This window comes from Triturus cristatus, chromosome 8, assembly GCF_964204655.1.
Source record: "Triturus cristatus chromosome 8, aTriCri1.1, whole genome shotgun sequence".
Lineage (NCBI taxonomy): Eukaryota > Metazoa > Chordata > Amphibia > Caudata > Salamandridae > Triturus > Triturus cristatus.
Window position 1 is genome coordinate 739322571 of NC_140591.1, and position 22074 is coordinate 739344644.

At 41.7% G+C, this 22074-nt stretch overlaps 11 non-coding genes across 11 annotated transcripts; all 11 read right to left on the minus strand.

Annotated features, from left to right (window-relative positions):
• Nucleotides 1–2209: 2209 nt before the first annotated feature.
• On the minus strand, nt 2210–2282 carry TRNAE-CUC (transfer RNA glutamic acid (anticodon CUC)). Its single transcript has one exon. It is a non-coding gene; the product is annotated as a tRNA-Glu (tRNA).
• A 272-nt stretch (nt 2283–2554) lies between these two features.
• TRNAP-UGG (transfer RNA proline (anticodon UGG)) lies at nt 2555–2626 on the minus strand. The gene has a single exon. It is a non-coding gene; the product is annotated as a tRNA-Pro (tRNA).
• Nucleotides 2627–4606: 1980 nt separating this feature from the next.
• TRNAV-CAC (transfer RNA valine (anticodon CAC)) lies at nt 4607–4679 on the minus strand. The gene has a single exon. It is a non-coding gene; the product is annotated as a tRNA-Val (tRNA).
• A 272-nt stretch (nt 4680–4951) lies between these two features.
• On the minus strand, nt 4952–5023 carry TRNAP-UGG (transfer RNA proline (anticodon UGG)). The gene has a single exon. It is a non-coding gene; the product is annotated as a tRNA-Pro (tRNA).
• A 2315-nt stretch (nt 5024–7338) lies between these two features.
• Nucleotides 7339–7410, minus strand: TRNAP-UGG (transfer RNA proline (anticodon UGG)). Its single transcript has one exon. It is a non-coding gene; the product is annotated as a tRNA-Pro (tRNA).
• A 2325-nt stretch (nt 7411–9735) lies between these two features.
• Nucleotides 9736–9807, minus strand: TRNAP-UGG (transfer RNA proline (anticodon UGG)). Its single transcript has one exon. It is a non-coding gene; the product is annotated as a tRNA-Pro (tRNA).
• A 1980-nt stretch (nt 9808–11787) lies between these two features.
• TRNAV-CAC (transfer RNA valine (anticodon CAC)) lies at nt 11788–11860 on the minus strand. The gene has a single exon. It is a non-coding gene; the product is annotated as a tRNA-Val (tRNA).
• Nucleotides 11861–12132: 272 nt separating this feature from the next.
• Nucleotides 12133–12204, minus strand: TRNAP-UGG (transfer RNA proline (anticodon UGG)). Its single transcript has one exon. It is a non-coding gene; the product is annotated as a tRNA-Pro (tRNA).
• A 2315-nt stretch (nt 12205–14519) lies between these two features.
• Nucleotides 14520–14591, minus strand: TRNAP-UGG (transfer RNA proline (anticodon UGG)). The gene has a single exon. It is a non-coding gene; the product is annotated as a tRNA-Pro (tRNA).
• Nucleotides 14592–16906: 2315 nt separating this feature from the next.
• Nucleotides 16907–16978, minus strand: TRNAP-UGG (transfer RNA proline (anticodon UGG)). The gene has a single exon. It is a non-coding gene; the product is annotated as a tRNA-Pro (tRNA).
• Nucleotides 16979–19292: 2314 nt separating this feature from the next.
• On the minus strand, nt 19293–19364 carry TRNAP-UGG (transfer RNA proline (anticodon UGG)). Its single transcript has one exon. It is a non-coding gene; the product is annotated as a tRNA-Pro (tRNA).
• Nucleotides 19365–22074: the final 2710 nt, after the last annotated feature.

A 22074-nucleotide genomic window follows, 5' to 3' on the forward strand; every position in this document is an offset into this window, starting at 1 on the left:
AACGCTCGTACATGCCATGCAAGACCAGATGTTTGGTATTAGCTCAGACTGGGCAGGGCTGAAGCATGAGACTCTAGCAAAGAATTATCCACTACTGCAAAGAAAAAATTGATGTTGGTTTTGAAACGCAAACTTCAAAACAACTTGAAAAGAGTACCAAGAAAAGGGCTCGTCCGGGATTTGAACCCAGGACCTCTCGCACCCAAAGCGAGAATCATACCCCTAGACCAACGAGCCCTCAAAATCCTCTTACCTCTCAAAAGCTAATACCGGCTCTAAGCCCGCAATGAAGATCATGCTGGTATCTTTATGATGCTTGGTCTGTGAATACGCATGAAAGTCAGTCTCAACTTACCCTTTCTCAAACGATAGCACTATCATTTACAAGTGTCTCCTTTTATTCCGTCCCAGCTTTGGACACGTCTTACAGGAAGTCAGCCCTTATTTATATATTTCTGCAGTGGCTGAAGCTTAATGAGAAAGAGTAACAAGTTGTTCATAACAACATAAGAAACACATTGTGCATTTTCTCTCAAATACTCCTTCACTTTGTGCCAAAAGAAATACCAAGGTGAATACCTAGGCCACAGATTCAAGCTAAAGATCTTCCTGCTGAATGCAAGGCGCAATAAAAACTGCATATCGCTGGACTAAAGCATTCCTTGCATAGCCTCTAACATCATAACATAACTGAGCTGCTAGCAGCAAGCTAACCAATACCTTTCTGAAATGAGAATGACATGTGCTTATCTGCTCAATCAGTGCTCAATCAGGCGAGATTTAGAAAAGGTGGAAAGGGTCCAAGTGGATGCCCCTTCCTTTTTAGGGTGGGTCCTGCTGACTATCATAGGATTGCTTGTAAAAGTGGTCAGGGTCAGAGGAAAAGCTGCCAACACTTCTTAGCGTTCTCTATAGATGCAGCCATTTTCTGTGACTGTAATTTCGGCCTTTTCCCAGAACTCTCTATTCTGCCTATGCAAATTAACAAAAGCAGTGCTTATTCCTCACTTGCTCAAAGGTCCTTCCTGTCCAGAAAGCTCTGATTAAGCATGCTTATTTTCTTTTTCTGGGATATTTTAAATTGTTTCGCTGTCCAGTCTGTGGCAGTAGAAAGCTGCTTATGATGCCAGGTTTTGATGAATCCCCAAGGTACAAGTACAGAGGAATATATCAGTCTCTAGGATATGGAACTTTTAGCTAACACATCACAATATGTGATGCTTGCCAAGAAAACACTACATTCTGGAGCGCTGATGATCAGAACATTCTGCTCCTGAAGGATAGAAAAGACAGCTTGATTGAAATAAAGTCTGTTTATATTGACGCTCTCTCTCTCCCTATATATACATACATGCGTACACACACACACACACAGGTATGTCATGCATTTCTTCAGATTTGTTTCAACCATTTACCATTTATTGGAGAATCCCTACTTTTCAAGTGACTGCAAATGAAGTCATCTCTGGCACTTTTTGTGCAAAGTAAGAGACGCACATGACACCTTTTTATAAAAGTCATCGGTTTCTTTGTTACTGTGTACTTTCAAAGCATGGGGCTTTCACACGTCAGGTAAACCTGATTACCACTACACAACAAAAGCAGATGCAGCTTTCTTATCTATGTCGTGATAGAACAGTTGTGAATTGAGTAGAAGAAGGGCCCTGATGTGATACTTATTACATGCAGCCTGTAAGATAGTCAAACATGCAGGCTAGGAAGGAAGATGCAAATATCAATGTATTAGAAAAACACCTAAAGGCGAGTGATATGCTTTCATTCATGCATGGCTAGGAAAAATCGCCATACTGTTGCAAACATTCTTACACCACCAACTGGAAATAAATGATTCTGACATTGAACGTAAAGGTGACAATGCATTTGTATCATCACCTTGAGAAGGATCATCTTGGAATTGAGCCGAGGGCCTCTGCACTCAAAGCCAGAAACACTCCACTAAAATAAGATTCCTGTTGGTGCCAACAATTCTCCATGTTAATGCTTGTTCTAGGTGAGCAGTGAACCGATTGCAGGGCTCTTTTGAAAGCAAGGTCTGAGAACCAACAGATACATCCACACGCCGATTACTTTAGTGTTTTGAGAGAATTCCCTTTCTTGGAACGAGATTGCATGAAATAATCTTCAGGGCTTGGACAATTCCATGGCAAAACGGCACCTATCAACATTGTAGCCAACACAATATAACAACTGTTTCTGCCCGGTTTCGAACCGGGGACCTTTCGCGTGAGAGGCAAACGTGATAACCACTACACTACAGAAACAGATACCTACAGTTGATTTTTCTGTAATGAAACTGCTCCGAACTGGCTATTCCATGGGCCTCTGGCTTTAGATTTCTTTCATGCAACCTGCCCGACATCCCTAGCTGAACGCTCGTACATGCCATGCAAGACCAGATGTTTGGTATTAGCTCAGACTGGGCAGGGCTGAAGCATGAGACTCTAGCAAAGAATTATCCACTACTGCGAAGAAAAAATTGATGTTGGTTTTGAAACGCAAACTTCAAAACAACTTGAAAAGAGTACCAAGAAAAGGGCTCGTCCGGGATTTGAACCCGGGACCTCTCGCACCCAAAGCGAGAATCATACCCCTAGACCAACGAGCCCTCAAAATCCTCTTACCTCTCAAAAGCTAATACCGGCTCTAAGCCCGCAATGAAGATCATGCTGGTATCTTTATGATGCTTGGTCTGTGAATACGCATGAAAGTCAGTCTCAACTTACCCTTTCTCAAACGATAGCACTATCATTTACAAGTGTCTCCTTTTATTCCGTCCCAGCTTTGGACACGTCTTACAGGAAGTCAGCCCTTATTTATATATTTCTGCAGTGGCTGAAGCTTAATGAGAAAGAATAACAAGTTGTTCATAACAACCTAAGAAACACATTGTGCATTTTCTCTCAAATACTCCTTCACTTTGTGCCAAAAGAAATACCAAGGTGAATACCTAGGCCACAGATTCAAGCTAAAGATCTTCCTGGTGAATGCAAGGCGCAATAAAAACTGCATATCGCTGGACTAAAGCATTCCTTGCATAGCCTCTAACATCATAACATAACTGAGCTGCTAGCAGCAAGCTAACCAATACCTTTCTGAAATGAGAATGACATGTGCTTATCTGCTCAATCAGTGCTCAATGAGGCTCGATCAGGCGAGATTTAGAAAAGGTGGAAAGGGTCCAAGTGGATGCCCCTTCCTTTTTAGGGTGGGTCCTGCTGACTATCATAGGATTGCTTGTAAAAGTGGCCAGGGTCAGAGGAAAAGCTGCCAACACTTCTTAGCGTTCTCTATAGATGCAGCCATTTTCTGTGACTGTAATTTCGGCCTTTTCCCAGAAGTCTCTATTCTGCCTATGCAAATTAACAAAAGCAGTGCTTATTCCTCACTTGCTCAAATGTCCTTCCTGTCCAGAAAGCTCTGATTAAGCATGCTTATTTTCTTTTTCTGGGATATTTTAAATTGTTTCGCTGTCCAGTCTGTGGCAGTAGAAAGCTGCTTATGATGCCAGGTTTTGATGAATCCCCAAGGTACAAGTACAGAGGAATATGTCAGTCTCTAGGATATGGAACTTTTAGCTAACACATCACAATATGTGATGCTTGCCAAGAAAACACTACATTCTGGAGCGCTGATGATCAGAACATTCTGCTCCTGAAGGATAGAAAAGACAGCTTGATTGAAATAAAGTCTGTTTATATTGACGCTCTCTCTCTCCCTATATATACATACATGCGTACACACACACACACAGGTATGTCATGCATTTCTTCAGATTTGTTTCAACCATTTACCATTTATTGGAGAATCCCTACTTTTCAAGTGACTGCAAATGAAGTCATCTCTGGCACTTTTTGTGCAAAGTAAGAGACACACATGACACCTTTTTATAAAAGTCATCGGTTTCTTTGTTAATGTGTACTTTCAAAGCATGGGGCTTTCACACGTCAGGTAAACCTGATTACCACTACACAACAAAAGCAGATGCAGCTTTCTTATCTATGTCGTGATAGAACAGTTGTGAATTGAGTAGAAGAAGGGCCCTGATGTGATACTTATTACATGCAGCCTGTAAGATAGTCAAACATGCAGGCTAGGAAGGAAGATGCAAATATCAATGTATTAGAAAAACACCTAAAGGCGAGTGATATGCTTTCATTCATGCATGGCTAGGAAAAATCGCCATACTGTTGCAAACATTCTTACACCACCAACTGGAAATAAATGATTCTGACATTAAACGTAAAGGTGACAATGCATTTGTATCATCACCTTGAGAAGGATAATCTTGGAATTGAGCCGAGGGCCTCTGCACTCAAAGCCAGAAACACTCCACTAAAATAAGATTCCTGTTGGTGCCAACAATTCTCCATGTTAATGCTTGTTCTAGGTGAGCAGTGAACCGATTGCAGGGCTCTTTTGAAGGCAAGGTCTGAGAACCAACAGATACATCCACACGCTGATTACTTTAGTGTTTTGAGAGAATTCCCTTTCTTGGAACGAGATTGCATGAAATAATCTTCAGGGCTTGGACAATTCCATGGCAAAACAGCACCTATCAACATTGTAGCCAACACAATATAACAACTGTTTCTGCCCGGTTTCGAACCGGGGACCTTTCGCGTGTGAGGCGAACGTGATAACCACTACACTACAGAAACAGATACCTACAGTTGATTTTTCTGTAATGAAACTGCTCCGAACTGGCTATTCCATGGGCCTCTGGCTTTAGATTTCTTTCATGCAACCTGCCCGACATCCCTAGCTGAACGCTCGTACATGCCATGCAAGACCAGATGTTTGGTATTAGCTCAGACTGGGCAGGGCTGAAGCATGAGACTCTAGCAAAGAATTATCCACTACTGCAAAGAAAAAATTGATGTTGGTTTTGAAACGCAAACTTCAAAACAACTTGAAAAGAATACCAAGAAAAGGGCTCGTCCGGGATTTGAACCCGGGACCTCTCGCACCCAAAGCGAGAATCATACCCCTAGACCAACGAGCCCTCAAAATCCTCTTACCTCTCAAAAGCTAATACCGGCTCTAAGCCCGCAATGAAGATCATGCTGGTATCTTTATGATGCTTGGTCTGTGAATACGCATGAAAGTCAGTCTCAACTTACCCTTTCTCAAACGATAGCACTATCATTTACAAGTGTCTCCTTTTATTCCGTCCCAGCTTTGGACACGTCTTACAGGAAGTCAGCCCTTATTTATATATTTCTGCAGTGGCTGAAGCTTAATGAGAAAGAGTAACAAGTTGTTCATAACAACATAAGAAACACATTGTGCATTTTCTCTCAAATACTCCTTCACTTTGTGCCAAAAAAAATACCAAGGTGAATACCTAGGCCACAGATTCAAGCTAAAGATCTTCCTGCTGAATGCAAGGCGCAATAAAAACTGCATATCGCTGGACTAAAGCATTCCTTGCATAGCCTCTAACATCATAACATAACTGAGCTGCTAGCAGCAAGCTAACCAATACCTTTCTGAAATGAAAATGACATGTGCTTATCTGCTCAATCAGTGCTCGATCAGGAGAGATTTAGAAAAGGTGGAAAGGGTCCAAGTGGATGCCCCTTCCTTTTTAGGGTGGGTCCTGCTGACTATCATAGGATTGCTTGTAAAAGTGGCCAGGGTCAGAGGAAAAGCTGCCAACACTTCTTAGCGTTCTCTATAGATGCAGCCATTTTCTGTGACTGTAATTTCGGCCTTTTCCCAGAAGTCTCTATTCTGCCTATGCAAATTAACAAAAGCAGTGCTTATTCCTCACTTGCTCAAATGTCCTTCCTGTCCAGAAAGCTCTGATTAAGCATGCTTATTTTCTTTTTCTGGGATATTTTAAATTGTTTCGCTGTCCAGTCTGTGGCAGTAGAAAGCTGCTTATGATGCCAGGTTTTGATGAATCCCCAAGGTACAAGTACAGAGGAATATATCAGTCTCTAGGATATGGAACTTTTAGCTAACACATCACAATATGTGATGCTTGCCAAGAAAACACTACATTCTGGAGCGCTGATGATCAGAACATTCTGCTCCTGAAGGATAGAAAAGACAGCTTGATTGAAATAAAGTCTGTTTATATTGACGCTCTCTCTCTCCCTATATATACATACATGCGTACACACACACACACAGGTATGTCATGCATTTCTTCAGATTTGTTTCAACCATTTACCATTTATTGGAGAATCCCTACTTTTCAAGTGACTGCAAATGAAGTCATCTCTGGCACTTTTTGTGCAAAGTAAGAGACACACATGACACCTTTTTATAAAAGTCATCGGTTTCTTTGTTACTGTGTACTTTCAAAGCATGGGGCTTTCACACGTCAGGTAAACCTGATTACCACTACACAACAAAAGCAGATGCAGCTTTCTTATCTATGTCGTGATAGAACAGTTGTGAATTGAGTAGAAGAAGGGCCCTGATGTGATACTTATTACATGCAGCCTGTAAGATAGTCAAACATGCAGGCTAGGAAGGAAGATGCAAATATCAATGTATTAGAAAAACACCTAAAGGCGAGTGATATGCTTTCATTCATGCATGGCTAGGAAAAATCGCCATACTGTTGCAAACATTCTTACACCACCAACTGGAAATAAATGATTCTGACATTAAACGTAAAGGTGACAATGCATTTGTATCATCACCTTGAGAAGGATCATCTTGGAATTGAGCCGAGGGCCTCTGCACTCAAAGCCAGAAACACTCCACTAAAATAAGATTCCTGTTGGTGCCAACAATTCTCCATGTTAATGCTTGTTCTAGGAGAGCAGTGAATCGATTGCAGGGCTCTTTTGAAAGCAAGGTCTGAGAACCAACAGATACATCCACACGCCGATTACTTTAGTGTTTTGAGAGAATTCCCTTTCTTGGAACGAGATTGCATGAAATAATCTTCAGGGCTTGGACAATTCCATGGCAAAACGGCACCTATCAACATTGTAGCCAACACAATATAACGACTGTTTCTGCCCGGTTTCAAACCGGGGACCTTTCGCGTGTGAGGCAAACGTGATAACCACTACACTACAGAAACAGATACCTACAGTTGATTTTTCTGTAATGAAACTGCTCCGAACTGGCTATTCCATGGGCCTCTGGCTTTAGATTTCTTTCATGCAACCTGCCCGACATCCCTAGCTGAACGCTCGTACATGCCATGCAAGACCAGATGTTTGGTATTAGCTCAGACTGGGCAGGGCTGAAGCATGAGACTCTAGCAAAGAATTATCCACTACTGCAAAGAAAAAATTGATGTTGGTTTTGAAACGCAAACTTCAAAACAACTTGAAAAGAGTACCAAGAAAAGGGCTCGTCCGGGATTTGAACCCGGGACCTCTCGCACCCAAAGCGAGAATCATACCCCTAGACCAACGAGCCCTCAAAATCCTCTTACCTCTCAAAAGCTAATACCGGCTCTAAGCCCGCAATGAAGATCATGCTGGTATCTTTATGATGCTTGGTCTGTGAATACGCATGAAAGTCAGTCTCAACTTACCCTTTCTCAAACGATAGCACTATCATTTACAAGTGTCTCCTTTTATTCCGTCCCAGCTTTGGACACGTCTTACAGGAAGTCAGCCCTTATTTATATATTTCTGCAGTGGCTGAAGCTTAATGAGAAAGAGTAACAAGTTGTTCATAACAACATAAGAAACACATTGTGCATTTTCTCTCAAATACTCCTTCACTTTGTGCCAAAAGAAATACCAAGGTGAATACCTAGGTCACAGATTCAAGCTAAAGATCTTCCTGCTGAATGCAAGGCGCAATAAAAACTGCATATCGCTGGACAAAAGCATTCCTTGCATAGCCTCTAACATCATAACATAACTGAGCTGCTAGCAGCAAGCTAACCAATACCTTTCTGAAATGAGAATGACATGTGCTTATCTGCTCAATCAGTGCTCAATCAGGCTCGATCAGGCGAGATTTAGAAAAGGTGGAAAGGGTCCAAGTGGATGCCCCTTCCTTTTTAGGGTGGGTCCTGCTGACTATCATAGGATTGCTTGTAAAAGTGGCCAGGGTCAGAGGAAAAGTTGCCAACACTTCTTAGCGTTCTCTATAGATGCAGCCATTTTCTGTGACTGTAATTTCGGCCTTTTCCCAGAAGTCTCTATTCTGCCTATGCAAATTAACAAAAGCAGTGCTTATTCCTCACTTGCTCAAATGTCCTTCCTGTCCAGAAAGCTCTGATTAAGCATGCTTATTTTCTTTTTCTGGGATATTTTAAATTGTTTCGCTGTCAAGTCTGTGGCAGTAGAAAGCTGCTTATGATGCCAGGTTTTGATGAATCCCCAAGGTACAAGTACAGAGGAATATATCAGTCTCTAGGATATGGAACTTTTAGCTAACACATCACAATATGTGATGCTTGCCAAGAAAACACTACATTCTGGAGCGCTGATGATCAGAACATTCTGCTCCTGAAGGATAGAAAAGACAGCTTGATTGAAATAAAGTCTGTTTATATTGACGCTCTCTCTCTCCCTATATATACATACATGCGTACACACACACACACAGGTATGTCATGCATTTCTTCAGATTTGTTTCAACCATTTACCATTTATTGGAGAATCCCTACTTTTCAAGTGACTGCAAATGAAGTCATCTCTGGCACTTTTTGTGCAAAGTAAGAGACACACATGACACCTTTTTATAAAAGTCATCGGTTTCTTTGTTACTGTGTACTTTCAAAGCATGGGGCTTTCACACGTCAGGTAAACCTGATTACCACTACACAACAAAAGCAGATGCAGCTTTCTTATCTATGTCGTGATAGAACAGTTGTGAATTGAGTAGAAGAAGGGCCCTGATGTGATACTTATTACATGCAGCCTGTAAGATAGTCAAACATGCAGGCTAGGAAGGAAGATGCAAATATCAATGTATTAGAAAAACACCTAAAGGCGATTGATATGCTTTCATTCATGCATGGCTAGGAAAAATCGCCATACTGTTGCAAACATTCTTACACCACCAACTGGAAATAAATGATTCTGACATTAAACGTAAAGGTGACAATGCATTTGTATCATCACCTTGAGAAGGATCATCTTGGAATTGAGCCGAGGGCCTCTGCACTCAAAGCCAGAAACACTCCACTAAAATAAGATTCCTGTTGGTGCCAACAATTCTCCATGTTAATGCTTGTTCTAGGTGAGCAGTGAACCGATTGCAGGGCTCTTTTGAAAGCAAGGTCTGAGAACCAACAGATACATCCACACGCCGATTACTTTAGTGTTTTGAGAGAATTCCCTTTCTTGGAACGAGATTGCATGAAATAATCTTCAGGGCTTGGACAATTCCATGGCAAAACGGCACCTATCAACATTGTAGCCAACACAATATAACAACTGTTTCTGCCCGGTTTCGAACCGGGGACCTTTCGCGTGTGAGGCAAACGTGATAACCACTACACTACAGAAACAGATACCTACAGTTGATTTTTCTGTAATGAAACTGCTCCGAACTGGCTATTCCATGGGCCTCTGGCTTTAGATTTCTTTCATGCAACCTGCCCGACATCCCTAGCTGAACGCTCGTACATGCCATGCAAGACCAGATGTTTGGTATTAGCTCAGACTGGGCAGGGCTGAAGCATGAGACTCTAGCAAAGAATTATCCACTACTGCGAAGAAAAAATTGATGTTGGTTTTGAAACGCAAACTTCAAAACAACTTGAAAAGAGTACCAAGAAAAAGGCTCGTCCGGGATTTGAACCCGGGACCTCTCGCACCCAAAGCGAGAATCATACCCCTAGACCAACGAGCCCTCAAAATCCTCTTACCTCTCAAAAGCTAATACCGGCTCTAAGCCCGCAATGAAGATCATGCTGGTATCTTTATGATGCTTGGTCTGTGAATACGCATGAAAGTCAGTCTCAACTTACCCTTTCTCAAACGATAGCACTATCATTTACAAGTGTCTCCTTTTATTCCGTCCCAGCTTTGGACACGTCTTACAGGAAGTCAGCCCTTATTTATATATTTCTGCAGTGGCTGAAGCTTAATGAGAAAGAATAACAAGTTGTTCATAACAACCTAAGAAACACATTGTGCATTTTCTCTCAAATACTCCTTCACTTTGTGCCAAAAGAAATACCAAGGTGAATACCTAGGCCACAGATTCAAGCTAAAGATCTTCCTGGTGAATGCAAGGCGCAATAAAAACTGCATATCGCTGGACTAAAGCATTCCTTGCATAGCCTCTAACATCATAACATAACTGAGCTGCTAGCAGCAAGCTAACCAATACCTTTCTGAAATGAGAATGACATGTGCTTATCTGCTCAATCAGTGCTCAATGAGGCTCGATCAGGCGAGATTTAGAAAAGGTGGAAAGGGTCCAAGTGGATGCCCCTTCCTTTTTAGGGTGGGTCCTGCTGACTATCATAGGATTGCTTGTAAAAGTGGCCAGGGTCAGAGGAAAAGCTGCCAACACTTCTTAGCGTTCTCTATAGATGCAGCCATTTTCTGTGACTGTAATTTCGGCCTTTTCCCAGAAGTCTCTATTCTGCCTATGCAAATTAACAAAAGCAGTGCTTATTCCTCACTTGCTCAAATGTCCTTCCTGTCCAGAAAGCTCTGATTAAGCATGCTTATTTTCTTTTTCTGGGATATTTTAAATTGTTTCGCTGTCCAGTCTGTGGCAGTAGAAAGCTGCTTATGATGCCAGGTTTTGATGAATCCCCAAGGTACAAGTACAGAGGAATATGTCAGTCTCTAGGATATGGAACTTTTAGCTAACACATCACAATATGTGATGCTTGCCAAGAAAACACTACATTCTGGAGCGCTGATGATCAGAACATTCTGCTCCTGAAGGATAGAAAAGACAGCTTGATTGAAATAAAGTCTGTTTATATTGACGCTCTCTCTCTCCCTATATATACATACATGCGTACACACACACACACAGGTATGTCATGCATTTCTTCAGATTTGTTTCAACCATTTACCATTTATTGGAGAATCCCTACTTTTCAAGTGACTGCAAATGAAGTCATCTCTGGCACTTTTTGTGCAAAGTAAGAGACACACATGACACCTTTTTATAAAAGTCATCGGTTTCTTTGTTACTGTGTACTTTCAAAGCATGGGGCTTTCACACGTCAGGTAAACCTGATTACCACTACACAACAAAAGCAGATGCAGCTTTCTTATCTATGTCGTGATAGAACAGTTGTGAATTGAGTAGAAGAAGGGCCCTGATGTGATACTTATTACATGCAGCCTGTAAGATAGTCAAACATGCAGGCTAGGAAGGAAGATGCAAATATCAATGTATTAGAAAAACACCTAAAGGCGAGTGATATGCTTTCATTCATGCATGGCTAGGAAAAATCGCCATACTGTTGCAAACATTCTTACACCACCAACTGGAAATAAATGATTCTGACATTAAACGTAAAGGTGACAATGCATTTGTATCATCACCTTGAGAAGGATCATCTTGGAATTGAGCCGAGGGCCTCTGCACTCAAAGCCAGAAACACTCCACTAAAATAAGATTCCTGTTGGTGCCAACAATTCTCCATGTTAATGCTTGTTCTAGGTGAGCAGTGAACCGATTGCAGGGCTCTTTTGAAGGCAAGGTCTGAGAACCAACAGATACATCCACACGCTGATTACTTTAGTGTTTTGAGAGAATTCCCTTTCTTGGAACGAGATTGCATGAAATAATCTTCAGGGCTTGGACAATTCCATGGCAAAACAGCACCTATCAACATTGTAGCCAACACAATATAACAACTGTTTCTGCCCGGTTTCGAACCGGGGACCTTTCGCGTGTGAGGCGAACGTGATAACCACTACACTACAGAAACAGATACCTACAGTTGATTTTTCTGTAATGAAACTGCTCCGAACTGGCTATTCCATGGGCCTCTGGCTTTAGATTTCTTTCATGCAACCTGCCCGACATCCCTAGCTGAACGCTCGTACATGCCATGCAAGACCAGATGTTTGGTATTAGCTCAGACTGGGCAGGGCTGAAGCATGAGACTCTAGCAAAGAATTATCCACTACTGCAAAGAAAAAATTGATGTTGGTTTTGAAACGCAAACTTCAAAACAACTTGAAAAGAATACCAAGAAAAGGGCTCGTCCGGGATTTGAACCCGGGACCTCTCGCACCCAAAGCGAGAATCATACCCCTAGACCAACGAGCCCTCAAAATCCTCTTACCTCTCAAAAGCTAATACCGGCTCTAAGCCCGCAATGAAGATCATGCTGGTATCTTTATGATGCTTGGTCTGTGAATACGCATGAAAGTCAGTCTCAACTTACCCTTTCTCAAACGATAGCACTATCATTTACAAGTGTCTCCTTTTATTCCGTCCCAGCTTTGGACACGTCTTACAGGAAGTCAGCCCTTATTTATATATTTCTGCAGTGGCTGAAGCTTAATGAGAAAGAGTAACAAGTTGTTCATAACAACATAAGAAACACATTGTGCATTTTCTCTCAAATACTCCTTCACTTTGTGACAAAAAAAATACCAAGGTGAATACCTAGGCCACAAATTCAAGCTAAAGATCTTCCTGCTGAATGCAAGGCGCAATAAAAACTGCATATCGCTGGACTAAAGCATTCCTTGCATAGCCTCTAACATCATAACATAACTGAGCTGCTAGCAGCAAGCTAACCAATACCTTTCTGAAATGAGAATGACATGTGCTTATCTGCTCAATCAGTGCTCGATCAGGAGAGATTTAGAAAAGGTGGAAAGGGTCCAAGTGGATGCCCCTTCCTTTTTAGGGTGGGTCCTGCTGACTATCATAGGATTGCTTGTAAAAGTGGCCAGGGTCAGAGGAAAAGCTGCCAACACTTCTTAGCGTTCTCTATAGATGCAGCCATTTTCTGTGACTGTAATTTCGGCCTTTTCCCAGAAGTCTCTATTCTGCCTATGCAAATTAACAAAAGCAGTGCTTATTCCTCACTTGCTCAAATGTCCTTCCTGTCCAGAAAGCTCTGATTAAGCATGCTTATTTTCTTTTTCTGGGATATTTTAAATTGTTTCGCTGTCCAGTCTGTGGCAGTAGAAAGCTGCTTATGATGCCAGGTTTTGATGAATCCCCAAGGTACAAGTACAGAGGAATATATCAGTCTCTAGGATATGGAACTTTTAGCTAACACATCACAATATGTGATGCTTGCCAAGAAAACACTACATTCTGGAGCGCTGATGATCAGAACATTCTGCTCCTGAAGGATAGAAAAGACAGCTTGATTGAAATAAAGTCTGTTTATATTGACGCTCTCTCTCTCCCTATATATACATACATGCGTACACACACACACACAGGTATGTCATGCATTTCTTCAGATTTGTTTCAACCATTTACCATTTATTGGAGAATCCCTACTTTTCAAGTGACTGCAAATGAAGTCATCTCTGGCACTTTTTGTGCAAAGTAAGAGACACACATGACACCTTTTTATAAAAGTCATCGGTTTCTTTGTTACTGTGTACTTTCAAAGCATGGGGCTTTCACACGTCAGGTAAACCTGATTACCACTACACAACAAAAGCAGATGCAGCTTTCTTATCTATGTCGTGATAGAACAGTTGTGAATTGAGTAGAAGAAGGGCCCTGATGTGATACTTATTACATGCAGCCTGTAAGATAGTCAAACATGCAGGCTAGGAAGGAAGATGCAAATATCAATGTATTAGAAAAACACCTAAAGGCGAGTGATATGCTTTCATTCATGCATGGCTAGGAAAAATCGCCATACTGTTGCAAACATTCTTACACCACCAACTGGAAATAAATGATTCTGACATTAAACGTAAAGGTGACAATGCATTTGTATCATCACCTTGAGAAGGATCATCTTGGAATTGAGCCGAGGGCCTCTGCACTCAAAGCCAGAAACACTCCACTAAAATAAGATTCCTGTTGGTGCCAACAATTCTCCATGTTAATGCTTGTTCTAGGAGAGCAGTGAACCGATTGCAGGGCTCTTTTGAAAGCAAGGTCTGAGAACCAACAGATACATCCACACGCCGATTACTTTAGTGTTTTGAGAGAATTCCCTTTCTTGGAACGAGATTGCATGAAATAATCTTCAGGGCTTGGACAATTCCATGGCAAAACGGCACCTATCAACATTGTAGCCAACACAATATAACGACTGTTTCTGCCCGGTTTCAAACCGGGGACCTTTCGCGTGTGAGGCAAACGTGATAACCACTACACTACAGAAACAGATACCTACAGTTGATTTTTCTGTAATGAAACTGCTCCGAACTGGCTATTCCATGGGCCTCTGGCTTTAGATTTCTTTCATGCAACCTGCCCGACATCCCTAGCTGAACGCTCGTACATGCCATGCAAGACCAGATGTTTGGTATTAGCTCAGACTGGGCAGGGCTAAAGCATGAGACTCTAGCAAAGAATTATCCACTACTGCAAAGAAAAAATTGATGTTGGTTTTGAAACGCAAACTTCAAAACAACTTGAAAAGAGTACCAAGAAAAGGGCTCGTCCGGGATTTGAACCCGGGACCTCTCGCACCCAAAGCGAGAATCATACCCCTAGACCAACGAGCCCTCAAAATCCTCTTACCTCTCAAAAGCTAATACCGGCTCTAAGCCCGCAATGAAGATCATGCTGGTATCTTTATGATGCTTGGTCTGTGAATACGCATGAAAGTCAGTCTCAACTTACCCTTTCTCAAACGATAGCACTATCATTTACAAGTGTCTCCTTTTATTCCGTCCCAGCTTTGGACACGTCTTACAGGAAGTCAGCCCTTATTTATATATTTCTGCAGTGGCTGAAGCTTAATGAGAAAGAGTAACAAGTTGTTCATAACAACATAAGAAACACATTGTGCATTTTCTCTCAAATACTCCTTCACTTTGTGCCAAAAGAAATACCAAGGTGAATACCTAGGTCACAGATTCAAGCTAAAGATCTTCCTGCTGAATGCAAGGCGCAATAAAAACTGCATATCGCTGGACTAAAGCATTCCTTGCATAGCCTCTAACATCATAACATAACTGAGCTGCTAGCAGCAAGCTAACCAATACCTTTCTGAAATGAGAATGACATGTGCTTATCTGCTCAATCAGTGCTCAATCAGGCGAGACTTAGAAAAGGTGGAAAGGGTCCAAGTGGATGCCCCTTCCTTTTTAGGGTGGGTCCTGCTGACTATCATAGGATTGCTTGTAAAAGTGGCCAGGGTCAGAGGAAAAGCTGCCAACACTTCTTAGCGTTCTCTATAGATGCAGCCATTTTCTGTGACTGTAATTTCGGCCTTTTCCCAGAAGTCTCTATTCTGCCTATGCAAATTAACAAAAGCAGTGCTTATTCCTCACTTGCTCAAATGTCCTTCCTGTCCAGAAAGCTCTGATTAAGCATGCTTATTTTCTTTTTCTGGGATATTTTAAATTGTTTCGCTGTCCAGTCTGTGGCAGTAGAAAGCTGCTTATGATGCCAGGTTTTGATGAATCCCCAAGGTACAAGTACAGAGGAATATATCAGTCTCTAGGATATGGAACTTTTAGCTAACACATCACAATATGTGATGCTTGCCAAGAAAACACTACATTCTGGAGCGCTGATGATCAGAACATTCTGCTCCTGAAGGATAGAAAAGACAGCTTGATTGAAATAAAGTCTGTTTATATTGACGCTCTCTCTCTCCCTATATATACATACATGCGTACACACACACACACAGGTATGTCATGCATTTCTTCAGATTTGTTTCAACCATTTACCATTTATTGGAGAATCCCTACTTTTCAAGTGACTGCAAATGAAGTCATCTCTGGCACTTTTTGTGCAAAGTAAGAGACACACATGACACCTTTTTATAAAAGTCATCGGTTTCTTTGTTACTGTGTACTTTCAAAGCATGGGGCTTTCACACGTCAGGTAAACCTGATTACCACTACACAACAAAAGCAGATGCAGCTTTCTTATCTATGTCGTGATAGAACAGTTGTGAATTGAGTAGAAGAAGGGCCCTGATGTGATACTTATTACATGCAGCCTGTAAGATAGTCAAACATGCAGGCTAGGAAGGAAGATGCAAATATCAATGTATTAGAAAAACACCTAAAGGCGAGTGATATGCTTTCATTCATGCATGGCTAGGAAAAATCGCCATACTGTTGCAAACATTCTTACACCACCAACTGGAAATAAATGATTCTGACATTAAACGTAAAGGTGACAATGCATTTGTATCATCACCTTGAGAAGGATCATCTTGGAATTGAGCCGAGGGCCTCTGCACTCAAAGCCAGAAACACTCCACTAAAATAAGATTCCTGTTGGTGCCAACAATTCTCCATGTTATTGCTTGTTCTAGGTGAGCAGTGAACCGATTGCAGGGCTCTTTTGAAAGCAAGGTCTGAGAACCAACAGATACATCCACACGCCGATTACTTTAGTGTTTTGAGAGAATTCCCTTTCTTGGAACGAGATTGCATGAAATAATCTTCAGGGCTTGGACAATTCCATGGCAAAACGGCACCTATCAACATTGTAGCCAACACAATATAACAACTGTTTCTGCCCGGTTTCAAACCAGGGACCTTTTGCGTGTGAGGCAAACGTGATAACCACTACACTACCGAAACAGATACCTACAGTTGATTTTTCTGTAATGAAACTGCTCCGAACTGGCTATTCCATGGGCCTCTGGCTTTAGATTTCTTTCATGCAACCTGCCCGACATCCCTAGCTGAACGCTCGTACATGCCATGCAAGACCAGATGTTTGGTATTAGCTCAGACTGGGCAGGGCTGAAGCATGAGACTCTAGCAAAGAATTATCCACTACTGCAAAGAAAAAATTGATGTTGGTTTTGAAACGCAAACTTCAAAACAACTTGAAAAGAGTACCAAGAAAAGGGCTCGTCCGGGATTTGAACCCGGGACCTCTCGCACCCAAAGCGAGAATCATACCCCTAGACCAACGAGCCCTCAAAATCCTCTTACCTCTCAAAAGCTAATACCGGCTCTAAGCCCGCAATGAAGATCATGCTGGTATCTTTATGATGCTTGGTCTGTGAATACGCATGAAAGTCAGTCTCAACTTACCCTTTCTCAAACGATAGCACTATCATTTACAAGTGTCTCCTTTTATTCCGTCCCAGCTTTGGACACGTCTTACAGGAAGTCAGCCCTTATTTATATATTTCTTCAGTGGCTGAAGCTTAATGAGAAAGAGTAACAAGTTGTTCATAACAACATAAGAAACACATTGTGCATTTTCTCTCAAATACTCCTTCACTTTGTGCCAAAAGAAATACCAAGGTGAATACCTAGGCCACAGATTCAAGCTAAAGATCTTCCTGCTGAATGCAAGGCGCAATAAAAACTGCATATCGCTGGACTAAAGCATTCCTTGCATAGCCTCTAACATCATAACATAACTGAGCTGCTAGCAGCAAGCTAACCAATACCTTTCTGAAATGAGAATGACATGTGCTTATCTGCTCGATCAGGCTCGATCAGGCGAGATTTAGAAAAGGTGGAAAGGGTCCAAGTGGATGCCCCTTCCTTTTTAGGGTGGGTCCTGCTGACTATCATAGGATTGCTTGTAAAAGTGGCCAGGGTCAGAGGAAAAGCTGCCAACACTTCTTAGCGTTCTCTATAGATGCAGCCATTTTCTGTGACTGTAATTTCGGCCTTTTCCCAGAAGTCTCTATTCTGCCTATGCAAATTAACAAAAGCAGTGCTTATTCCTCACTTGCTCAAATGTCCTTCCTGTCCAGAAAGCTCTGATTAAGCATGCTTATTTTCTTTTTCTGGGATATTTTAAATTGTTTCGCTGTCCAGTCTGTGGCAGTAGAAAGCTGCTTATGATGCCAGGTTTTGATGAATCCCCAAGGTACAAGTACAGAGGAATATATCAGTCTCTAGGATATGGAACTTTTAGCTAAAACATCACAATATGTGATGCTTGCCAAGAAAACACTACATTCTGGAGCGCTGATGATCAGAACATTCTGCTCCTGAAGGATAGAAAAGACAGCTTGATTGAAATAAAGTCTGTTTATATTGACGCTCTCTCTCTCCCTATATATACATACATGCGTACACACACACACACAGGTATGTCATGCATTTCTTCAGATTTGTTTCAACCATTTACCATTTATTGGAGAATCCCTACTTTTCAAGTGACTGCAAATGAAGTCATCTCTGGCACTTTTTGTGCAAAGTAAGAGACACACATGACACCTTTTTATAAAAGTCATCGGTTTCTTTGTTACTGTGTACTTTCAAAGCATGGGGCTTTCACACGTCAGGTAAACCTGATTACCACTACACAACAAAAGCAGATGCAGCTTTCTTATCTATGTCGTGATAGAACAGTTGTGAATTGAGTAGAAGAAGGGCCCTGATGTGATACTTATTACATGCAGCCTGTAAGATAGTCAAACATGCAGGCTAGGAAGGAAGATGCAAATATCAATGTATTAGAAAAACACCTAAAGGCGAGTGATATGCTTTCATTCATGCATGGCTAGGAAAAATCGCCATACTGTTGCAAACATTCTTACACCACCAACTGGAAATAAATGATTCTGACATTAAACGTAAAGGTGACAATGCATTTGTATCATCACCTTGAGAAGGATCATCTTGGAATTGAGCCGAGGGCCTCTGCACTCAAAGCCAGAAACACTCCACTAAAATAAGATTCCTGTTGGTGCCAACAATTCTCCATGTTAATGCTTGTTCTAGGTGAGCAGTGAACCGATTGCAGGGCTCTTTTGAAAGCAAGGTCTGAGAACCAACAGATACATCCACACGCCGATTACTTTAGTGTTTTGAGAGAATTCCCTTTCTTGGAACGAGATTGCATGAAATAATCTTCAGGGCTTGGACAATTCCATGGCAAAACGGCACCTATCAACATTGTAGCCAACACAATATAACAACTGTTTCTGCCCGGTTTCAAACCGGGGACCTTTCGCGTGTGAGGCAAACGTGATAACCACTACACTACAGAAACAGATACCTACAGTTGATTTTTCTGTAATGAAACTGCTCCGAACTGGCTATTCCATGGGCCTCTGGCTTTAGATTTCTTTCATGCAACCTGCCCGACATCCCTAGCTGAACGCTCGTACATGCCATGCAAGACCAGATGTTTGGTATTAGCTCAGACTGGGCAGGGCTAAAGCATGAGACTCTAGCAAAGAATTATCCACTACTGCAAAGAAAAAATTGATGTTGGTTTTGAAACGCAAACTTCAAAACAACTTGAAAAGAGTACCAAGAAAAGGGCTCGTCCGGGATTTGAACCCGGGACCTCTCGCACCCAAAGCGAGAATCATACCCCTAGACCAACGAGCCCTCAAAATCCTCTTACCTCTCAAAAGCTAATACCGGCTCTAAGCCCGCAATGAAGATCATGCTGGTATCTTTATGATGCTTGGTCTGTGAATACGCATGAAAGTCAGTCTCAACTTACCCTTTCTCAAACGATAGCACTATCATTTACAAGTGTCTCCTTTTATTCCGTCCCAGCTTTGGACACGTCTTACAGGAAGTCAGCCCTTATTTATATATTTCTGCAGTGGCTGAAGCTTAATGAGAAAGAGTAACAAGTTGTTCATAACAACATAAGAAACACATTGTGCATTTTCTCTCAAATACTCCTTCACTTTGTGCCAAAAGAAATACCAAGGTGAATACCTAGGTCACAGATTCAAGCTAAAGATCTTCCTGCTGAATGCAAGGCGCAATAAAAACTGCATATCGCTGGACGAAAGCATTCCTTGCATAGCCTCTAACATCATAACATAACTGAGCTGCTAGCAGCAAGCTAACCAATACCTTTCTGAAATGAGAATGACATGTGCTTATCTGCTCAATCAGTGCTCAATCAGGCTCGATCAGGCGAGATTTAGAAAAGGTGGAAAGGGTCCAAGTGGATGCCCCTTCCTTTTTAGGGTGGGTCCTGCTGACTATCATAGGATTGCTTGTAAAAGTGGCCAGGGTCAGAGGAAAAGCTGCCAACACTTCTTAGCGTTCTCTATAGATGCAGCCATTTTCTGTGACTGTAATTTCGGCCTTTTCCCAGAAGTCTCTATTCTGCCTATGCAAATTAACAAAAGCAGTGCTTATTCCTCACTTGCTCAAATGTCCTTCCTGTCCAGAAAGCTCTGATTAAGCATGCTTATTTTCTTTTTCTGGGATATTTTAAATTGTTTCGCTGTCCAGTCTGTGGCAGTAGAAAGCTGCTTATGATGCCAGGTTTTGATGAATCCCCAAGGTACAAGTACAGAGGAATATATCAGTCTCTAGGATATGGAACTTTTAGCTAACACATCACAATATGTGATGCTTGCCAAGAAAACACTACATTCTGGAGCGCTGATGATCAGAACATTCTGCTCCTGAAGGATAGAAAAGACAGCTTGATTGAAATAAAGTCTGTTTATATTGACGCTCTCTCTCTCCCTATATATACATACATGCGTACACACACACACACAGGTATGTCATGCATTTCTTCAGATTTGTTTCAACCATTTACCATTTATTGGAGAATCCCTACTTTTCAAGTGACTGCAAATGAAGTCATCTCTGGCACTTTTTGTGCAAAGTAAGAGACACACATGACACCTTTTTATAAAAGTCATCGGTTTCTTTGTTACTGTGTACTTTCAAAGCATGGGGCTTTCACACGTCAGGTAAACCTGATTACCACTACACAACAAAAGCAGATGCAGCTTTCTTATCTATGTCGTGATAGAACAGTTGTGAATTGAGTAGAAGAAGGGCCCTGATGTGATACTTATTACATGCAGCCTGTAAGATAGTCAAACATGCAGGCTAGGAAGGAAGATGCAAATATCAATGTATTAGAAAAACACCTAAAGGCGAGTGATATGCTTTCATTCATGCATGGCTAGGAAAAATCGCCATACTGTTGCAAACATTCTTACACCACCAACTGGAAATAAATGATTCTGACATTAAACGTAAAGGTGACAATGCATTTGTATCATCACCTTGAGAAGGATCATCTTGGAATTGAGCCGAGGGCCTCTGCACTCAAAGCCAGAAACACTCCACTAAAATAAGATTCCTGTTGGTGCCAACAATTCTCCATGTTAATGCTTGTTCTAGGTGAGCAGTGAACCGATTGCAGGGCTCTTTTGAAAGCAAGGTCTGAGAACCAACAGATACATCCACACGCCGATTACTTTAGTGTTTTGAGAGAATTCCCTTTCTTGGAACGAGATTGCATGAAATAATCTTCAGGGCTTGGACAATTCCATGGCAAAACGGCACCTATCAACATTGTAGCCAACACAATATAACAACTGTTTCTGCCCGGTTTCAAACCAGGGACCTTTCGCGTGTGAGGCAAACGTGATAACCACTACACTACAGAAACAGATACCTACAGTTGATTTTTCTGTAATGAAACTGCTCCGAACTGGCTATTCCATGGGCCTCTGGCTTTAGATTTCTTTCATGCAACCTGCCCGACATCCCTAGCTGAACGCTCGTACATGCCATGCAAGACCAGATGTTTGGTATTAGCTCAGACTGGGCAGGGCTGAAGCATGAGACTCTAGCAAAGAATTATCCACTACTGCAAAGAAAAAATTGATGTTGGTTTTGAAACGCAAACTTCAAAACAACTTGAAAAGAGTACCAAGAAAAGGGCTCGTCCGGGATTTGAACCCAGGACCTCTCGCACCCAAAGCGAGAATCATACCCCTAGACCAACGAGCCCTCAAAATCCTCTTACCTCTCAAAAGCTAATACCGGCTCTAAGCCCGCAATGAAGATCATGCTGGTATCTTTATGATGCTTGGTCTGTGAATACGCATGAAAGTCAGTCTCAACTTACCCTTTCTCAAACGATAGCACTATCATTTACAAGTGTCTCCTTTTATTCCGTCCCAGCTTTGGACACGTCTTACAGGAAGTCAGCCCTTATTTATATATTTCTGCAGTGGCTGAAGCTTAATGAGAAAGAGTAACAAGTTGTTCATAACAACATAAGAAACACATTGTGCATTTTCTCTCAAATACTCCTTCACTT